The sequence below is a fragment of the Amia ocellicauda genome, chromosome 3 (assembly GCF_036373705.1).
Source record: "Amia ocellicauda isolate fAmiCal2 chromosome 3, fAmiCal2.hap1, whole genome shotgun sequence".
Classification (NCBI taxonomy): Eukaryota; Metazoa; Chordata; class Actinopteri; order Amiiformes; family Amiidae; genus Amia; species Amia ocellicauda.
The window spans coordinates 23,188,322-23,210,251 of NC_089852.1; positions in this window are offsets into that span (position 1 = coordinate 23,188,322).

A 21,930-nucleotide genomic window follows, 5' to 3' on the forward strand; every position below is an offset into this window, starting at 1 on the left:
AGTCACCCTATGTGTAATTATACCACAAGTTCTTTACATCACACACTCTTGATGTGGGCAAAATTGCATGGAATACATCTGAATTGTTTAGGTAGTTTTCTTTAGCGAGTCAGTTTAAAATCAACTTGATGAGTCAACACCTATTCATACATAAAGGACACCTTGTGATGTTCGTATTGCAAGAACACAACCATAAGGGTGAAAATTAATCCTGTTTTGCTTTTGTCCTGTTTCTTCAGAATCAGATTGATCAGTAGGGCCAGTTTGTCAAAACAGCATGATTAGGTGTACATGGTTTGAAAACATTATGATGTATGACATGAAACTGTGAGAGTTAATATTTCTTATTATTAATACTTTAAGTTGTGATTCCACATTCAGGTGTATTCCAGACTGAGACAGCAAGGGAAACGAGACAGCGAAGAGCTGAGGGAAAGAATTCTGAATAATGTTCTGGTACTCTTCAATTTGCATTCTCCTCTCTAGGGATTTAGTTTTTTGGGGGTAGCTTTGTTTTGTTTTGTTTCGTTTTAGTCCGCCACGTATAATGTGATTCTATGGGGACTACATAGTCTCACAACAGCTCACAATAGCCAGAACTACTGCAAATAAGGAAATTATTTATAAAACGTAGAGAATAATTTCAGATGGCTCCCCTGTTACATCAGTAGCATTGTCACCAAAAAACAATACTAATTCGGCATACTGAAGGAAAGGGAGCAAGAAGAATGCTAATGTATGTCTCCTGACATACCTTTCAGCAATGTTGGCTGACTTCACAGAAGAAAAAAATAATGAATATTTAATGGGATTTTCGTTAAAAGGAAAAAAAATGTTGAGAGAGTTTCCAGCAGCGCAGAGTAATGAGCTGATAAATAGACTTTTGTTTTCTATTTAAAAAGAGAAATGCCACGGCAGTTTCCGAGGGTAAGCACAGGTGTGGAATGAGGAAGAAATTGTATCACAAACCTTTATATAATGGAAGCAGAGCGTGAGAGTGAGCGAGACCTTTCGATTCTTTCAACATACATCTGTTTAATTTGATTTAACAAAATAAATACTCTGAGTTTCTCAAATGAAAGCTATATTATTAAGTACACCTCATGTGTTAGACCAGCGACTAAAGCAATTCCTTGACTCTATTGCTCTATTGCTGAAAGTTTGTCCTCTCAATTGGTCATTTCTATAAGGAGGAAAAACTGAGGTTGAATATACAATATAATATAGTGCTTTTAAACAGGAAGAGTGTGTTCTTAGTCTTTTGCCTTCCTCCTTAGCTGTCTCCTTTCTCTTCATTGGAAGGGGAGAGGTAGCAACAGACACTTTGGGGGAGATGTTAATACCGCAAAATTCAACCCTATGGAACCCACAACCATCATTGGCCCTGCAGGCTCACCCATATAGCATTTGTCACACCTGGGATGCCAAAATCAACCACTGAGCTCCAAACATCCCAACATCCCAGAGCTATGACAAATTTGTGGCCATGACAACTTTGCAAGGAAACCAACAACACAAAGACAAAGCTCACTTAAGTACAGTTTTCGAATGGCGGTGCCTTTCTAATGACCTGCAGGTGAATAAGCTTGTGGTGACAGTAGGTGACAGAAAGAGACAAAATTTGAGTCTTAGACAAAGGGCATTTTTGAGCACAGGCCAAGACAGCTGCACAAAGTTCAATAGCACATTTTAGCACAAAGGTTCTATTACAATTGATTGTGAAAGTCCTTCGTCTTTAGGGGAGGAAGTCATACTAATGCACATTGATTTGCAGATATACTTATATATTGAGTTAAGGCTTTGCTGTTGTGTGCTCTGTCGGCCATATAGAAGTGTGGAAAAACCTAAACACAAAAACAAGGCTGGGAACACACAAATCCGACCTGCATATTTTCCAGACTAACTGTAATTCCAGTTGTGATACTGAAAATTCGACGTATCTCATATGAGAGGTGAGTGTGAAAGTGTGTTTCAATACAACCAAACCTATACATGTGAATCGAATCTTGGATAATTTTAATATAGGTTTGTCAGCATCACAATATGTTTTTTGTGTACAGACTACACTGTGAACAGATGCAGCAGAGGAGCATATCAAATGCAAATGGCAGAAGCAGAAGGAACGTCTACATTTGAAGGAAGACAAATTAACTAAACAAATGTGAATGCTGAGCCACTGGCATCATTCCTGAAAACAACACGATCAGTCGCTCGGATCTATAGATTACTAACAACTGGAGGAGCACAATGGCCGGGATACTGCCCTGTGGCACTTACAATATTCCTCCTGTTGTAAGAAACAAAATAGTTCCGATAAGGTCAAAGGCCCTTGTTTGTGAAGCGTTGAAGAACTGATTGGAATTTGGTAGGTCATCGTTGCTCAGTGTCAAACTGCTAAGCTCATTATTCTGCATCTCTTGAAAAGCTCCTCCGCTCCACAGAAATCCCAGGGTACGAGCCACCAAGGCAAGACGATGCTCTCTCAGAGACAGTCTGCGACATGTGGCAGCTGTCCATCCTGCTTGTTGCCATGGTTTCAAACACATTAGGCCTCATAGCAGGTCCTTTGCAGCTTGAGAGTCTTTTGGAGGGAGGGAGGCATGGTTGCTTTAAAAAAAAAATGAAACGAAAGAAACAAAACTCAGTTTTAACAAGCGGTGACCTACTGCTTCACAATGCTTTCATGATTCACATGTTGTCTTCCACATGATATTGCTGCATGGGATTAAAGTGATGATCTGGGCTGTGTATTTAAGCCTAAACCTGGGTTAGCATCTCTTTAGTAATATAACTGTGAACCCTTCAGATTTTGCTTGACAGGGGTCTTATATGACTACTAAAGAAATACTATGAAATTGTAGACTTACAGACCTGGCAACCAACTTTAGCATCTTAAAAGATTTAATTTCTCTGTTTCACATTGTTTCTGAATCAAAATAGATTTAAACAATCCTGCTTCTGTTCTATTCTGTTCTTCACTTCACTTTGACAATTCCAGTCAAAAGATCAGTTCTGATGGGACATTTGTGTGTATGCGTGTTTGTGTGTGTGTATAATTTTCGACATAGAGCTTACAAGCAAAAAATATAAATTAAACTGCTGTCACCAATCCTGCAAGACTACAATGAAACACAATTAGGTAAACACAATGAAAACAAATGGTGATTAATTATCACACTGGATTGCAAAGCTTGCGGATGTAAGTGATTTGAGCTGAGGGTTCACGCTATCAGTAATTGTCCAGGAAAGTTTGTTTTCTCCGGTAAGGGCCATTGGCCAGAATCAATAGTGGGAACAAGAAATTAGAATTAATGGCAGGCATGTTCCCCGAATGGATTGCTGGCGTTGTGTATAAAACATCTTCACCAGACCTTTGAGTTAAGATGCCCTTCTTAATTAAATCCACTCTGCATTTCTCCAGTGCTGTACCAATTTCAACTTCAGAGAGCAGGCCGATGTCCAGAAGTACTAATGCGATCTGTGAACATGAATAATGACTGCCTTGCATACTGCACTCTTTTTTAAATTATATTTTGGCCTTTTCACATCGCTTTCGCTGTGCCTCATAAGCTACTTTCCCCCACTGGTACCACAGACATAATCTGCCTGATGGTCCTTCTCCTGTAAAATTACTCAAGTGTGTGGGTGGCATTAAAATGAAGTGTGAAGCTGCACTGCAATTTTTCCTTTTCAAAATCAGTGCTGTAGCAGTGTAGTGGGTGATGGTAGGCAATCCTATGAATTTGGAAAATACTTTTGGGCAAGGATGCCCTCATAAAGTAATTGTAAATCTAAAGCTATGGTACTGAAAACAAAGGAAACCAAAAAAATAGCATCAGATATTCAAACTGACTGAGAAATAAGTGTTTTCCAAATTGTTCAAAGAATCAAAGGATTCTCAACAAGTAAGCCTCCACTTGTGGGTAAAGTTTCACAATATCTTAAAAGCAAAAGAGCTTTGAGTAATTATTGTTGCTATAGCTACTACCAGAACATTGTGAAGTCTGTTCCCAATTGTATACAATGCTGTAGTATCATAGCAAGTTTTTTTAAATATTGGTCCAGTTGCCCATTGTCGGTTTAAGAGTTTCCTCTTTCAGAATGCAATGTATAGCCTTGGCTTTTTGAGTACCAAATTACTCAGTGCTGCTGAATGGGTGATACATCCTGAGAATGAATAACCTGTCTTTAGGCTGTAATTGCAACATCTTGGAGGCATTGTCGCAGGGGGTGGGGTGGGGGGGACTGCCCTGATTGGCTTTTTATCAGGTTTGTTCACAATCTGGCAAATAGAAGAAGAAACATGTTTACACAACCTGCTAGACAGCAGGACTTGATTGGAAGCAGTGTGAATCCATGACTGGTGTTGATTTCTTTTTTTTTTTTTAACACAGTCTGCCTGTATTCAAATGAGCATTGGCCCATTTTCACCCAGCTCATCCATACATGTGATCTTTTTGATCATCTACATTAGGCCCTCCATTGCAACAAGCACAAGGCAGGTGTGTTCCTTTATCAAAGATTAGCATACACAATCCATATCACATTTAGTAAGCTCAAGAATGTGGACAAAAGTAAATATGACACATGATCTTCAGACCAGATTTTAGCTCCAATTCAGCCCTCTTCCTTAAGGAAGTAAGACTTCCTAATCACAATTCCTATAGCAAGAACTCAGTCGACAGTTGTTTATAATCTTTTCATCCGCTGTCAAACTGACACTTTTAAAGGCTTTTAATATCATCTCCATTGGGGTTAGATGCAGCTGAATTCATAGAGGTGTGAGTAGAAGGTGTCACCTTGACAAATACAGGCGAATGTGACCTTGAAAGTATTTGTACCCACATCTCTATCATACATAAGCTATTGAGGCCTAAGTGCTGATTGGTGACATTTTCTGTGTGGATATTGATAAGTTTGAGTGTCATTCCAATCTCTGACAAAGCCTCACAGTGCTTTATTACACTTTACCATATTGACTTTTCTTATTCAACCTTGATAAAGGCACCCCAAGTAATTTTGTACCTGCCAACTACTACTGTAAAAGAAAGGATTTCAAGCAAATGTCATAAACTATGGGGGCCAACTGAAAATAGAACCCGTCAAAAAGAAGTGTCCTCCTCCAACTGGAGTCTCAGCTGTCACCCTTCCTCCAGCCTCCCATTCGCTTGGGCGGCCAATGATTCATGGATGATTGCACAGGACATCAATGACAGATTTTAAACACAGGGAAAAAATGGCAATCAGTGTATTTTGCCCAGGATAGCCCTGATGCTGTACATTATAAGAGGGCTGTAATTAACTGTGACATTGTCAAAGTGGTACAGTAAGGGCCAGAAATTTAAAATATGTATCTATGCATAAAAAAAAACAGCAATTAAACTTTATGTGTGGATGATTTGCAGTCTAATTCACCATAAGGATCACCTCCCATGAGGCCTCTTTTCCAGAATTACAGTGCCTTGCAAAAGTATTCACCCCCTTGGTGTTTTTCCTATTTTGTTGCCTTACAACCTGGATTTTTTGGGGGTTTCTATCAGTTGATTTACACAACAAGCCTACCACATTGAAGATGCAAAATATTTGTTGTGAAATTGTGAATTGTGAAACAAAAAATAAATAATGATGCATAACTATTCACCACCCCAAAGCAAATACTTTGTAGAGCCAACTTTTGAAGCAATTGCAGCTGCAAGTCTCTTGGGGTACATCTCAATAAGCTTGGCACATCTAGCCCGTGGGATTTATGACCGCTCTTCAAGGCAAAACTGCTCCAGCTCCTTCAAGTTGGATGGGTTCCGCTGGTGTACAGCAATCTTTAAGTCATAAACACAGATTCTCAATTGGATTGAGGTCTGGGCTTTGACTAGGCCATTCCAAGACATTTATAGGTTTCTCCTTAAACCACTCAAGTGTTGCTTTAGCAGTATGCTTAGTGTCATTGTCCTGCTGGAAGGTGAACCTCCATCCCAGTCTCAAATCTCTAGAAGACTGAAACAGGTTTCCCTCAAGAATTTCCCTGTATTTAGTGCCATCCATCATTCCTTCAATTCTGACCAGTTTCCCAGTCCCTGCCAATGAAAAACATCCCCACAGCATGATGCTGCCACCACCATGCTTCACTGTGGGGATGGTGTTCTCGGGGTGTTGGATTTGCGCCAGACATAGGGTTTTCCTTGATGGCCAAAAAGCTCAATTTAAGTCTCATCTGAGCAGAGTACCTTCTTCCATATGTTTGGGAAGTCTTTGGCGAACAGCAAATGTGTTTGCTTATTTTTTTCTTTAAGCAATGGCATTTTTCTTGCCACCTTTCCGTAAAGCCCAGCTCTGTGGAGTGGTCCTATGGACAGATACTTCAGTCTCCACTGTGGAGCTTTGCAGCTCCTTCAGGTTATCTTTGGTCTCTTTGTTACCTCTCTGATTAATGTCCTCCTTGCCTATTCCTCTTGGCAGGTTTGTTGTGGTGCCATATTCTTTAAATTTTTTAATAATGGATTTAATGGTGCTCTGTGGGATGTTCAAAGTTTCTGATACTTTTTTATAACCCAGTCCTGATCTGTACTTCTCCGCAACTTTGTCCCTAACCTGTTTGGAGAGCTCCTTGGTCTTAATGGTGCTGCTTGCTTGGTGGTGCCCCTTTCTCAGTGGTGGGGTCTTTCAGAACAGGTGTATATATTATGAGGTCATGTGCCATTTGCACACAGGTGGACTTTATTTAACTAATTATGTGACTTCTGAAGGTAATTGGTTGTACCAGATCTTATTTAGGAGCTTCATAGCAAAGGGGGTGAATACATATGCATGCACCACTTTTTGGTTTTTATTTTTTTAGAATTTTTTACAACAAGTTATTTTTTTCATTTCACTTCACCAATTTGGACTATGTTGTGTATGTCCATTACATTAAATCCAAATAAAAATCCATTTAAATTACAGGTTGTAATGCAACCAAATAGGAAAAATGCCAAGGGGGGTGAATACTTTTGCAAGGCACTGTAGGTTACTAGGTATTTCCAACAGTTGTCCATCTGCAATTTTCTGTGTACTGTATATATACACATGCCAATTGTTATTAATATTTGTTTACTTTCAACTGCATGAGTGATGCCTGATTCTCTTACACCATTTCTCCCCTCTTCCCCACTACTATCCCAAACACAGTTCACACAGTGAGTTTAATAAAAAGGGACTAAAGAGAAAAACAACACATTTTTTACTGAAATGGAGGAAGTATAAAGTCATATTTTTCTGAATCCTGCCACTTGGTCTTTAATAATGTGTCTATTATGTGATCTAACAGCAGTCATCCATATCCAAAACCAAACTGGCCTCCTGATGGTGGTCATCTTGGGGTTTTGAAGGAACATCTGATGGCTCCTTGTCTGTGCATGTGTAATGTGTAATGTGCCACGGCTTTCAAACACATCCACTATTGGCTTTTTCCTACTTCAAATACCGAAAACAAATACATAAGACTCCCATTGTAGAGCAGTTTATGTGGTGTGCACTACAAAGGTGGTGATAAAACAAGCCAACACTGGTGCTGGACACAGTTCAGACTTGTTCACCTTTCTTCTGAGTCACTTTGCTGAAAGTTGAAATAATTTTGCGCATATTACACTTTAGTTTAATTGGTGCGATACGGCCAGCTGTTAAAAGACACAAGTGGACCAAACTCCTGTTCAGTGAGTGACAGTGTTGTTTGTTTCACGGTCAGCGACCTCCTTTACCTGAGTTACACTAACCATCTCAACCATGTCTGTAAGATCCCTGCCATATACTGTGGTCAATGCCCAAAATCCTGATGATACAAGGAAAAAAGCTAGTTTCATTACAAGCAATGCATGACCGTTTTACATTTTCTGCTGGGGAATTTAATGGCGAGAGATTCGTTCTTTGAGATTATAATTTGGTTAAGAAGAATTCCCCTCCCTCTGTGACTATACCCGTGTAATATTAATCCAGATACCTGTTAACTTCATTCACCAGACTGAACCATTTTCAGTGCATCAGGGAATGTAAAATTGAATGATCCAATACAGCTTTAAAGTGGTCCTGTTATTGATGACTGTCCATTGCGTCATTTCATGCACAGAAAGCCTTCTCCTCCTATTGCAAAAATATTTGCGCACACACCACTCCAACAGCTCAATATCAATAACAATGGACATGTCTGCGGAAGTTGTTATTTTTCCTTTGTCTGGTCTATCAAAATAAAATATCCCAACAATACAAAAACTAAATCTGCAGTAGGCTGTACACCGTGGGCTTGCTTTGATATGCAAATCCCACTCAAAAAACTGAACCACTGAATAACACACACTACAAAATAGCTTTAATCTCGAGCATACAGTGTTTGTTTTAAAAGGTTGCAAACACTCCAGTGCCCATAAAGGGAGTTCTCCTTCTGTTTGAACATCTGTGTCCTGATCACAAAACCATTGTTCCGGTTAGTGTTCAAACACCTAATAAAGAACTGGATTAAATAATAAACTGTTAATCAAATGGACCATCTTTGTCAGAGGGACACATTTAATGCATTTATTTATTTCTCTATGGTCACCTAATTAAATCAGCTTTGTTTTGAATACTAAATTAGGATACTGTCGTTATTTTTAATGTTGTAGAGATAATGCGTTCGATGGATGGAAGGAAGGTTGCTGGCTCTTACTTTCATGAGAGTCAGTCAGTGTTTGCTTCCTACAGTTGAGTTAAATGTGGCGAGCATGGTAGATTAATTACAGAATATAAGATTTCTAATGACCTATATTCAATCCTATGATGTTCTATATCAGGAGGTGCTTCAAACAGTGATATCTGCACCATTGCTCTTTGTTGTGAATGGGGCTTTTTCTTTACTTTATCATTCACCTTGTCTCCTCTCTCGCAGCCTCTCTCTGGACTTCTTGCCTTCACAGTCAAAGACGGCACATTTCACCCTCCCATATAAGCTGTGCAAAGACTACGTGCCCCAGTGGTTCAGGGAAAGAGACTGTTAGCAGAAGGTTCCAAGTTCAAGCCTTGGAAAACTGTCAGCCTGTGTTCAAAATTTAGATGTAAGAGCAATGTAATTGCTGGATGAAATTAGGCATTAAACATAGTGTTACCTAGTTAAATTATTAAATGTTTTCATTAATTCATTAATACCTGTACAATCATATGGGTAAATTGTAATCTGAAAATTGTACACAGCAAAACCAATTTAATTATCTTATTCAGCTCAAAAGGAGGAGAGCTGTGAATGAGGAGTGGCCAAATGTAACTGCATCAGTGTTTTTTTCCCTTTTACTTTGAAATCTATTCCTCTAAGGTGTTTCCTTTAAACAAAAAGCACACTCTCCATTTCTGCAGAGAAATACATAAATTAATAAAAGACAAATTGTAGTTTGTCATGCTCAAGCTATCATTTAAATATCTAGGAGGACTACAGTTGCCCAAGACATTGACTGACAGATTCATAAATGTGGAATTCCTCAATTGGGTTTCTTATTTCTGCAGGACAGGAGTGGAAGCAGAAGGCCTGATAGATTAGTGCTGCAGGGGAGGGAGCATTGTGCTGCTTTCATGTTCCCATATACAGACAAGAAATTTGATCAGATGAACTAAGTCTGCAGGGACTGTCTCTGAGAGTTTCTAGTGCACTTTTCAAGGACGTGTTTGTCTGCAAAGATCAAATTCACATAGCCAAGCAGCTCTGCACCTTTATATCAAAAGGTGATGTCTATGCATTTTTTGTCTTCTAGACTTTTCACACCTTATGACCTGATATGGGAACTAATAAAAAAGGGGGATTAACAACAACTGTCTCAAAGTCTTTCCATAGGCATAACTCACACATCCCTACAACGGGGGGGAATGGGGGAATGGGGGAATGGGGGAACGGGGGGGGCTGCCACCCCTCTCTTTTCCTGAGATAGCTAGTCATCTAACATAGTTATTTTCTTACCAAAGTTTCTCTTTCTTTCTTTTGTTAGATATATGTTTTAGGAATACCCTGAGCTTGGGGCCCCAAGACAGTTCCTTACCTCTAAAATTAACTGGTTCTAAAGCTGTTTTCACAATACACCATCTAATCCTGGGTTGAGTGGCCCCAGAGTAACTCACCCATGAGTTCAGACCTGCTTGTGTTCACATTGGTCTTGCAATACAATACACAGGTGACAATTCACATTAATGGTTTCCAGACCGAGGTGAGCATTTCGTACCGGGTTAGAAATCTCATCCCTAGTCTCTAACAGGGGCAAGTTTACCCCAAGCTTCAGAGATTCATCTTGGGTTGAAAATGGCAATGTGAAAACGCTTGATTTTTGACCAGGGGTAGCCTCGGGTTCAACTTTCTAGTGTGAAAGCAGCTCTTGCTTTTAGTAAAGACAATGTAATAGCTGAAGCATAACTGACATTTCATTCAAGGGAAAAGATTGGCTCCATTAAACAAGCCAACTTGTATTTCTTCCGGCGGCTTGGCTCTTTGAATTCTCGTGAGTCAGGAGAGGAAAAGCAGGCAGCAAGGCTTTCTTGGGCAGCATCCAGATCAATTGATTTGGACTTTTCTTCTCTTAAGCAACAGCTTCAGTCAAGCCAGTCCTGTTGGAAGACTTGGCACTTTAACACTTCATTGTAATCCATTTCAAAAGCAATGTATTTATTTATTTTTTAACTACATCTTCAAAATGAGTTGCCTGTTATCTGTGGATAAAGGTTACTGCTAGAGACGCTCATCCCCAGAGATCTCTGTACAGACCTATTGATGAAAATGCCAATTTACTTAAGAGTGCTCTTCCAAGATTAATAAGCAAAATCAATTGCACATCATGCGGATAATCTTTTCACTGTGGATCTCGAGTGTGAATCAACGAGGTTTGTAAAGGATGAGGTTTTATACCACTGTGAAACTCATCAATACATTAGTGCATCAATTTGTGACTGGGAAGCAGTGTTGTCCATGGTATGTATAATATGGCACATATATATAAGACCAATCAAGGCTAGTTTACGCTTTTGTCTGTAAGTGGCAGGCTTCATTTCACCATGGTTGCAGAAGAAGGTACAAATAGACAGTGCTTTATCCCCGAATGCAGGAACCCCATAGCAACATAGTGTTCAGGCTCAGTTCAGCCCAACAGTTGGTGGAAGAGCATATGAAATTGAAGGAAAACACGCTGAATCAGTGCCAAGGACACTTTAACCAAAAGGTACAGCTGCTGTTATGATAAGAGGGGGGGAAAAAGCCCTTGGAAAGATGGAGGAAAGATAAAATGGAGTATCTCCTTAAGAAGTGCTTTCAGAACTTCAGGGTGCTTGAGGAAAGTCCTGAAAATATGAACCTGTTTAACTTTCTGTGCTTGTTGCTCAGATGCAAGTTTTTCTCAAATTGCTCTCTATTCAGCCCCTTTGGCTGGAATATAATGTGACAAAGCTGTCCTGCCTCCAGTTTGATGACAGCGTGATCTTGGATATTTTGTCTTTTTTTTGGGGGGGGGGGAGTGTATTATTCAGTTGGCCTATCAACCTCCATCCAAAAAGCTGTCACACAGAATAAATATGAATGTGCTGTGTTAGGTGGCACTGCAGTTCATTTGCTGGCCCTTCTCACACTAAAAGCAATCTTGAAGAATCCATGCTGGAAGGTAGGTTCACATTACCTGACCATTTTGTCATCTGATCCTCTCTGCTGGCTGTAGCTTTTTCCTGCCTAAAATGGCATAGACATTTCTCACATTTAACTGTTTGGGCTTGGATGCAATTAAATTATTATATGTTTTTGTGTGTGTGTGTGTGTGTGTATGTGTATGTGTGTGATTATAATAGTTAGTGTCAGTTAAAAGGACAGGCCAAAGCCTGAAACATTGCAGGTTTGAGTCTGGGGATAGGAGAAATTTACCAGCTGAGACCACAGGGAGCTTCTGCGACATGAACAAATAACATCCATTTAGAGAATTTAGAGAAGTAAAACAAAAAAAACTGCTTCAAATAACAATGTATCTGAAGTGCTTTTTTAATTTCAAATCCAAAGTGTCTCAGATCAGAGATCAGTAAGTACCACACAGACATTTTAATTTTAATAGAATCTTGAGTGATGCCCACAGTTACAATCCTGCTCAGCTATTGGGTTGGAAATATTTTTTTATATAAACGTGATGGCATCCATGATGGCAGAAAATCTTTACAGAGACTGCAACAATTCTTTTCACCAGCGCAACAGAGGTCTTCTGGGAAGGCAGGGCTTTTTTGTAATTCATTACACTCTACATTTTCTGTCGTAATGCGCACTGTCAATAATTCTGTTTCATTACAGAGGCAGACAATGTTAAGCCGTCTACTCAACCAGGAGCCTCTAAAAGATTAATCTTCACTCATCCACAACTGCCACTTCACATCAAAGGCGTATACATTCACAGCCCATTAGCAGATCCTTAAAAGTTTTCCAATCCCAGATCTGTGCAACACAGACAGCACATGTACCAACACAAAAACTGCAATACAGTGCTACCACCTAAGCAGACATAATACCAAGTTAACTATCAGTATTGCAAAAGAAGACTGCCAAAGAATTTGGATCATCACAAATTATTTGACTGTGGTCTGGTTGAAGGAAGTGTTTGAAGTCTTGCCCATAGACCTTTAAAATATGGATTGTGTTTTTTATGGGACTTATTGAGGGTCTGAGCACATCATCTGTATGTTTCATTTACCAAGTGTACTACTTTTGAAGATTGCCGAAGTACCTTCATTAAAGCAAAACTGCTGGCTTTTTGTCACTGATGACCTTTTTTCTATTGATGTTTTTCTGCTTGTTTTGTTTAAAACCCAAACATATGTGCTTATTCTCAAACGAGCATGATGGGTTGAATCCCCTCCTCTCGTTTGTAAACTTTCTCATGTTCTTTCTTATGTATTATATATATTCTTATTATTAGTAGTAGTTGTATTAATATTATTGATAACAATATATATTTTTTATATTGTTATTATTATCCAGTGTAATAGTCCCTGTTTTATGCAGAAAATCACCAAAGATGAATACACATCTTGTCAAGACAGAACAATAGAAAAAATAGAACAACTTGTGTATTTTGTACAGGCAGATTAACAATGATGAACTCCTCATTCTTAGGGGGCATTAAGTCAATTAAGTTTCCGTATAATTGCATGAATATTAAGAACCACAGCAAATGGCACACACATGACATGACAACACAGGGGAAAAAAATAAAAATAGAAGAAAGAGGTTACAATAAAGTCGAGTGCTGAATCTAGTGCTGAGTAATTGGCACTTTACATGTAGCGGCCTGTTCTTTCATTATTCAAACTTTTCCCATTAACACTGAATGATGAGCGAGAATTAAGTGATACAGTTTTGCTGTGGCTCTATTTTTAGCCCTGGTTGGTACCCAGAATGTGAAAAGATGAAGTACTAATGTGAAAGTAAGTCGTTTTGTTCTTTGGAGAGTGCCTTACCCAAAAGCCAATCAGTAACAGACACCAGAAACACACAGCCCCCTTGCGAACCATGTTTATTTTTGTCTTGAAATGTGTCCTAAATTATTTGGGAGCTTTTTTCTAAATGTAACTCCCATTATTTATGTTTGTGTCTCTCTCTTTCTCTCAAAGTTCAAAGTAAGACAAGTGAAAGTGTAATTTTCTTGTCCTGGAAGTTAATGTATATTAATTGATATCAGCCTTTATCAATCCACTGCTGGATGAAGGGCTCCCCATTTGCAGATGATCCGGCAACCATAACTCAAAACATTGGTCCGACAGGTTGGTGAGAAACTCACACTCAGGGCAATTTTGAGTTGCCAACCTAAGCAGCATCTCTGGGATGTTGGAGCTAAAACAAAGAGAACCACTGCAGAACAGGTAGAAATTGCAAACTCCACACAAGCAAACACCCAAGGTCAGAATCAAACCCTGGTCCAAAAAGCTGTGAGGCAGCACTGAAAACCACTGTGACAGCATGTGTATTAATGAATGTATACATGTATGCAGTGGCGTCATGCTACTGGGGCATGGGGTGGGGGGGGCACATGCTCCTACAAATTATTTAAAATTTGAATATGATTGTTTGGCAAAACTATGTAGAAACATTTCAGCAAATATGATTTCTCGCCACTCCAGCTACAGTATGCAATTTAGTGACAGCCCCTACATCATTCAGTAATGTCAATATATCAAACATATATTTGTCCAACATACTTCCATATTTGTTCAAAAACGAGGTTAAAAATGATTCATACCCTGAACAGTGTTATATTTTTGCATGTATTTATCCCAAAAATCTTACTCACTGTACACTTTTTTGTTGTTGCTAAAACCAACTTTTTGTTACACTGAAATGGTTATCAATAAATCTCGAGGGGACTGTACTTTTGCAATTAGTACAATGTAATATGCAACTGTGTGGAGCTGCAGAAATACATGTAAATGTGACTCAACTTTATTATTGTTGTTTGTTTTAGACCTTTTCCTCTTGAAAACAAAAAGATAGTATGTTGAGCAAGAATGCAGAGCGGTATATTACAGTTTTTATAAAATAGCCCCTGTGACTGAAGTCTCCCCTGAAGCCAGTTGTAGAATCAGTAGTACCAGCCCCAGTGAGGTTCAGAAAGGTAGGAGGTGGTGATTATTGTGTAGGGTGTTTAACAAGGGTGACGGAGAAAAAAACAAAACAGAAATAGTACAAGACCAAATAAATGCTTTACTAATGCTTTCAAGAGGAACTAAAAAGCTCAGTTGCGATAATATTTATTTACCAGATTTTTCTTGTAATTTGTACAATACAGTAATACAATACAATTTTTAAGGATTTTTTTTTCAATCAGAAACAGACAAGTTTAATCATGTCAAAAGATCAACTGGCAATAGATGAATATATACGAATGGGTCCCACTCAACAAAATTTATACGCCTACCCTTACTTACACTTTGGTATCAGAAATACCGCTGGCTATAATACAATAAGAACAGAAGAGCAATACTATTGAATATGTATGTAGAGCAGTACATTAAAGTACACTTTAAATAACATGAGATACCCTATAGGTGTAGTTAAAAGCATTAAATACCAACCACTTGTAACAATTGTAATTTGTTTTCCGACTGTGCCCCGCCAAAACATTTAGCTGCATGACGCCCCTGTCATGTATGTACAGTGAGGGAAAAAGTATTTGATACCTTGCTGATTTTGTACGTTTGCCCAATGACAAAGAAATGATCAGTCTATAATTTTAATGGTAGGTGTATTTTAACAGTGAGAGACAGAATAACAACAAAAAAATCCAGAAAAACGCATTTCAAAAAAGTTATACATTGATTTGCATGTTAATGAAGGAAATAAGTATTTGATCCCCTATCAATCAGCAAGATTTCTGGCTCCCAGGTGTCTTTTATACAGGTAACGAGCTGAGATTAGGAGCACTCTCTTAAAGGAATTAATTACCGTTACCTGTATAAAAGACACCTGTCCACAGAAGCAATCAATCAATCAGATTCCAAACTCTCCACCATGGCCAAGACCAAAGAGCTGTCCAAGGATGTCAGGGACAAGATTGTAGACCTACACAAGGCTGGAATGGGCTACAAGACCATCGCCATGCAGCTTGGTGAGAAGGTGACAACAGTTGGTGCGATTATTCGCAAATGGAAGAAACACAAAATAACTGTCAGTCTCCCTCGGTCTGGGGCTCCATGCAAGATCTCACCTCGTGGAGTTTCAATGATCATGAGAACGGTGAGGAATCAGCCCAGAACTACACGGGAGGATCGTGTTAATGATCTCAAGACAGCTGGGACCATAGTCACCAAGAAAACAATTGGTAACACACTACGCCATGAAGGACTGAAATCCTGCAGCGCCCGCAAGGTCCCCCTGCTCAAGAAAGCACATGTACAGGCCTGTCTGAAGTTTGCCAATGAACATCTGAATGATTCAGAAGAGAACTGGGTGAAAGTGTTGTGGTCAGATGAGACCAAAATCGAGCTCTTTGGCATCAACTCAACTCGCCGTGTTTGAAGGAAGAGGAATGACCCCAAGAACACCATCCCCACCGTCAAACATGGAGGTGGAAACATTATGCTTTGGGGTTGTTTTTCTGCTAAGGGGACAGGACAACTGCACCGTTTCAAAGGGACGATGGACGGGGCCATGTACCGTCAAATCTTGGGTGAGAACCTCTTTCCCTCAGGCATTGAAAATGGGTCGTAGATGGGTATTCCAGCATGACAATGACCCAAAAGGCAACAAAGGAGTGGCTCAAGAAGAAGCACATTGAGGTCCTGGAGTGGCCTAGCCAGTCTCCAGACCTTAATCCCATAGGAAATCTGTGGAGGGAGCTGAAGGTTCGAGTTGCCAAACGTCAGCCTCGAAACCTTAATGACTTGGAGAGGATCTGCAAAGAGGAGTGGGACAAAATCCCTCCTGGGATGTGTGCAAACCTGGTGGCCAACTACAAGAAACGTCTGACCTCTGTGATTGCCAACAAGGGTTTTGCCACCAAGTACTAAGTCGAAGGAGTCAAATACTTATTTCCCTCATTAACATGCAAATCAATTTATAACTTTTTTGAAATGCATTTTTCTGGATTTTATTTTTGTTATTCTGTCTCTCACTGTTAAAATACACCTACCATTAAAATAATAGACTGATCATTTCTTTGTCAGTGGGCAGACGTACAAAATCAGCAGGGGATCAAATACTTTTTTCCCTCACTGTATGCATTTAAATTTATGTTTTTCTTGGAGTTGTCTTTTTGTTTAATGAGAATCAGTATAAAAACAATAATGGTTGTGCATACATACTAGATATCATAGAAGCATCACTCATTTTCCACCCACACATTCACCTCATATATTTAACACGTATGAGCTTCCTTTCCAGCTTTAAGGAGCAGACAGGACACAGCTCTAACAGAAGTACTTCAAAGACTTCCTAAGCTCCAGGGACTGGCTGTTTACATGGCCCACATTTATGACAAAAGGGGGAACATATATCCAGTTTTCACTTTACCACACCTCGCCGTATGGTATACACAAGCTGTCTGTGTGTGCCCAGCAGTGAGGCTGTATATATTACATAGATTAATCCTCCAGTGGCTCAGCCCTTGCCACATCTGAAACCTAATGATTGCCTAGTGCTGCTCCACTGGGACCAGAAGCCCATCAGTGAAGTTTTCACACTGCTCACATCAGCTATCGATTGCCAAGGCCGCTGGGACTCGGTGAGAAAGAAAGCATTGCGGCTTGAGTGCCGCTGTTATATCTACTACCTGCTTCGGGAGATCTTTGGTAGCTTCCAGAAGAAATAAACAAAGGTCAGATCTGGTACAGCCAAGAGATTTTTTACCACCCTTAAAAAAACTGCCTTCCTTGCAAAGGAGAAATGTAATGTTGAACTTTAGACTGTTATTTAGCACATTGCAAGAAAAAACTAATTTTAAAAATAAAGTAAAATAATAACTCAGAAAATCCATGAGTAGTTCACAAGTAGTTGAAGGTACAATGCGCCTGTTTAAAGCAATGTTGCTGTCTGGAGACTGCACGGCTGCATTTCCCACAGATAACTGTTTTTTTTCTTAGCAAAGCCCATGGAGTACAGCGCAATACAACTCCCTGGACAACTGAGACACAAGGGAACACATTCTCTACTGTGCCTCCCTATAACACCTGCATGAGGAGAAATTGTATTTGTCAGAGTGACTGTATCTTGAACTGTATTATTGTTATTGTCATGCTCCATCGCACAGAGTGTTAATTGCTTTATGTTGCAGTTTTCTGTCAAGGCATTCTGTACACAATGTATTTTTTGGCAGTTCCTTTGGGAAATAATTTTAGGACATAATTGTGTTTTTTGAATGCCAGTCACCTTGAATTAAGACATGCAAAATTATGATGATGATGATGAATAATTGTAATAATAATGCATTTTTCCAGTTCATACAATTTCAAGAAATACCTGACTGTGGGTGAAGAAATATTGGTAAATTCACGGGCCTGAAATTAGTAATAATGTATTTGTTCTACATTTTAATAAAAATACATATGTCTATAATATAAATCATACAGGCTTAGAAAATGGTGGACGTGATTCAAGTTATTGCATAATTAGATTTACATGACAATTCACTGAAGAGAATGGGGAGAGATCTTATATAAGGCTTTTTCATTATTTCTTAATTGTAACTCCATTGTCATTCCAGGTAAGAGTCCAAATTAATGTAATTAATTTCCAGACTAACACATCTCTTTCATTTTGTGGATTTAATGTGTTTGCTTACTGGAGTTATATATATATTAAAACAAATACAATGAATTAATTAATGAAATGAATGTTTTGCAGTGAGAGAGACATTTATGGGGAATTGGTTTATGAATTAAAAAACCTGAATGGAAATGGTTGATTGAAAAATAAAAAAACAAAATGAGCAAGACCGTTTTAATGTGTTCTGTAATAACCTTTCTTATGTTTTTTTTATTATTATTATTTTTATTTCCCTTCGGCTACAAGCTTTCCAGACGTAGACTCTGATTTAAGATTGGCGGTCTTCAATCTTTAAACTGTCTCCCCCAAGTACTCATGAATAATACAGAATCCTGTGCCTTTAATGGCATTGCCTATCGATTAAGCTGAGCATAATAAAGTATGTAATTGATAAGAACATTAATAAAGCACCAGAGAGATGGTAGAGCAGGCAGGGCTATGGGCACTGCAGGCATACTTTAATATAGCAAGAGACAGTGGAGGCAAGCAATATCTCATATGCCTCTGAGCCAAGCTGACAATTCTCTCAACCACCGAGAAGGACTCCAGTTCTTCACAGGGAGCAATTTCTTGTCAGAAAGGCTGCAATTAAACCAATAAATAAAAATATATATCTTCTACAACAAAGAATGTACCTTTTCAGATGCAACCCCTATCACTGGAGAAATTGTGTCTGTAGTGCTGACATTGAAGTTGCTCACAGGAAAATGAAAAGACTAAGTTGTAGCTCTTTGAGATCTCCCATGGTGCTGTAAACAAGTGGAGAAGGTTTACTGGTAATTTCTTACTCTTGCTTCGCATCCTCTCCCCATTCCAAAAACCCTATATCAATAGGGAGCAACAAGTGAACATATTGAGGGTTAGGTTACATCTAGGGGTAGAAATCAGGGGCGTCGCTAGGCTTCAGCCCCCCTAAAAATAATATGATTATGAAGTAACGGCACGGTCACACAGTCCGACAAAACACCGTCAGCCGCCCCTTATATTTTCTCACAGCCCCCCTAAAAATAATAGAACAAAAGAATCCAAGAATGAAGAAGTAACTCTGCAAAATACTGTCAGCAACCCCCTCCACCCCACTCTTACACTAGAAAAAACACCGTCAGCACCCCCATAGACCCCCCCTCCCCCAATCTTGGACATCGTTTCGAAGCCCCCTAAAACTTGAAGTCTAGAAATGCCCCTGGTAGAAAGTATGGGTATGAGAGAGTTTTATGGTTTGTTTTTTTAACACATCAATATAAAAAATATTTTAAAGTGAGTCTGTGAGGGGAAATTGTCAATTTGACTGATCTAGTATTCCAATGAGGTGTAGGGAAACAATGGCCACCACAAAGATACAATGTGGAAAAACACAGCCAAATAGTACAGCTGGAAAAGAAAAAGAAGAAGAAATGAAAAAAACAAACCCTTAAAGCATCCTGTGCGATTATAATATGCCACGAAAATACACCTGGCCTCTTTTAATTGTATAGCAGTCACACAAAAGAGTGTTTGTGATTAGTGGGCACAGTAGATGTGAGCAACATGTAAAAGAAGCCTTTTTATATTGGTGTATCGATTTCACCTCCCCTTCACTGTTGACATGTTGGTAGCAGTTATTTGCTAGGTTTTAGTGGGAGACATTTGTATGGTCTATACCCTCACTGCCAACAGCTGACTGTTTCTGCAGTTTAAGACTTCTTCTTTGAATATAAATTGGCAGAAGTTGCCCATACAGTCCAAAAGTGTCATTTAAGGTGGCTGGTACATTAGACAAAGACCCAGTCAGTGGGCTCTGACAGAGATACAGATTTAACACGACTTGACACTTGCCTCATCCAGATAGAGGCAGCCGCACTTGAAAAGAGCACAGTTTTGTTTAGTAAGTTTTGGGTGGGAGGTTTGTTTGTTTAGTTTTGCTTTCCACTTGAAGACACAGGATGAAAAATCTCAGGGACAGTGCTACTCTGCAGAAGCATCTCACAGAAATGCACGCAAGGTTAAAAAGTTAGAGTCATTGTGGTGTGGATCTAATACTCACACCCAGAGTGACGCATTGGTTGAAAGCCAATGAACCATGCGAGAGACTAAGATGCATTGCATGTTGCATGACAGAGCCAGATAAGGGGTGCATTAACATCGGCACTGCTGCTCCGAACCTGTGAACAATGGGCTGCGTCCTGATTGAATGTGTGCAACACGCAGACATATCTGGAATACATGTGTGTCACCTAAAACACATTGTTATTTGAGATTAAAAAACAACACCACATGGACCAGAATTTGTCTACTACTGGATGCTTGTCCTCTATGGCCACAGTGTACTAGGTTTTATAGGTCTGTTTAAATCATCAGCAGCTTAAACCTGGGTAAAGGGGTTACATTGATTCACTTAAGCAAATAATAAGCTCCAGGTATCTAATTAAGAGCTCAGATGGGTAGACAAATATCCTTGGCTCTTGTGGGCCAGGGTTCATGACTTCTGCCACACGCTTTTTAGTTTAAATTAATCTACCTGCCTTAACAGTTTCTTAATTAAGACGTAAGCACTGAACAAACACAAATCTCTTTCATTGTTTGCACTCTGTGTCTGGAAACCGCCTTTGCCATGCATGCTAAGAGAAACCTTCTGCCCTGGTTGTAACAAAAAGGCATGTGTACAAGCATCAAATGTACTGTTTGTAGTTTGTAGTTTGTTCATTCACTGGTTTGGCTTAAACCCAAGGGTTTCAAATTCAATTCCCAGAGAGCTGCAGTGTCTTCTGTCTTTTGTTCCCAGCGCCCAGCTCCTAGTGTGCTTATTTTGGTATTATTAACCCACTAACTTAACATGTAATAGTTCTTCAATGGCTGCAAATTATTTTATAGCTAGTGCACCTTGATCCAAAAGCCATAGTCCATCAAAGACCTCGAAACAATGTTAATGCTATCCAGATTAATCAGAGTTCTAGTTGGACTGAATACTAGAAGATGGCACAGCCATCCAAGGCTGCAGACCCCTGGTTCCAGTGACACATATCTCCACACGATTCCTATTGTTTCCTTGTATGTAGCAACTTAAAAAACAAAAATAGTAATGTGGTACACCAAGAATGGATACTGAACATCACTGGTGTGATGTAGTCTCTTTGACATGCAGTCTGATTAAATCAGGGCCAGACTGGTTCATGACAGTCAGAGAGAATGCTTGGGATTAAATCTTGCTACGATCCAGAGCAAAACCTTTGGATCATCCAGTGTATGTATAGTTAAGTTGCTACTCCATCATCTGCTGCTGTACTGACCTCTACACATTTAAACTTTGAAGAAATTGTTTGCAAGAGCTCAGGGCGACAGCGGTGTTTAAAAACAGTCACTGGCTCTTTCCTTACTTTTCTTTTCTTTGGATTTGTAACTTGGCCGAGATCCAGGTTTGATCTGATTGATTTCTCTGACAGTACATGCTGTTATTTTTTTCCCCAGCCTGTTGGGTAATGTTGTGCTAGCACCTACACTGGCTGTGACACTGAACAAATAGCTCCCAAAGTGAACCCTGCAAATCAGAGGGTATTTCTGAAGGACACTGGTGTAATGGTTTTTAAATTAGATTTTTTCTTTCCAAAGTAAAAAAAAAAAGGAAAAGAAGTGATTTGAGCATGGAGAGGTTTTCCACTCCTAATGGTTCTTCATCCCATAATCTATCTTGTTCCTGT